Genomic DNA, 1,070 nt, shown 5'->3' with positions numbered 1-1,070 from the left:
GATGACTAGTCGACACCTCTTCAGTCCAAAGTGTCCTTTTGCAGACCAACATGTCCTCTTGCGCAACCCAGGTGTTCTCCCGATGATACATCAATGGTTGGTTGCGCGTAGCTTAGAGATAGCGTAGTCTTAACGCTATCAATTCATTCTTGATCCTATGCCCCAACGTTAAACTAACTTCGGGTTGCGTCATCTACTTGAGTGACACTTGGGCAAGGATAGCGCGCGGCCATGGCATGGTTTAGCTTGGCACTGGAGTAATCCATCGACAAACACCCCTTTTAAGCCAACCATGCTCGGAAAACCAGCCAAAAATCCTTTAGCGTCCAATCAAACTGAAGCAAACCCATACGATCCATAAAATCACCTCTAATTAGTGCATGGATTTACTAAAAAGAGTGGTACACACAACCTAATACAGTACTACGTGGGTGCATGTTTAGGGCCTGTTCCAAGTTGATATTTTTAGCAAAATGAAAAATTGGTTCCAATTTTTCATATGGTGCGTTTTTTTACGCACCTCACTCACAATACCAAAAGTAGAAAAAGAGGTCTTGAGTCTTTTTCAAAATCGTGAAAAAAGAGGTAAATCGATTTGATTGGTTCATGCTATTTCTGAAAACTACATGGAACTCCCCCTTAAAAGAGGGGTTTACAGTCCCAGAATAGCCAAAAGTTGTGAAAAGCACAATACGTATTATACAAATATATAATCCGACACCACAGAGTGAGTTACATGCCTGCCTCCCTTCAGAAAATGTGTTCTACAATTAGTTTGTCGCGCACTGGTGCATCGTATCCATTACACGATTCCGCCATCGCACGAAATCCGCACACCCCCGTTGGATCAGTTCGCGTCGCACGTACGCGTCCTTGAGGTCGTCGTCCACGCCCGTCACATCGATACCCTTCAACGCCGCAAGCTCGTCCACACTCACAAACCCGTCGTTGGCCCGAAATAGGTGCGACGCGTGGTTGACAATGCGCAGCAAGATGTGCGTTGGAGATACCTGCCGCACCTCGGTCCTACATGCAACGAAAAGCTAAGCTCACTGTCCCGAACAACCCCG

The sequence above is a fragment of the Aphanomyces astaci genome (genome assembly GCF_000520075.1).
Source record: "Aphanomyces astaci strain APO3 unplaced genomic scaffold supercont1.16, whole genome shotgun sequence".
NCBI lineage: Eukaryota > Oomycota > Saprolegniomycetes > Saprolegniales > Verrucalvaceae > Aphanomyces > Aphanomyces astaci.
The sequence above is the reverse complement of the archived record's forward strand: the minus strand, read 5'-3'. Positions refer to the sequence as shown.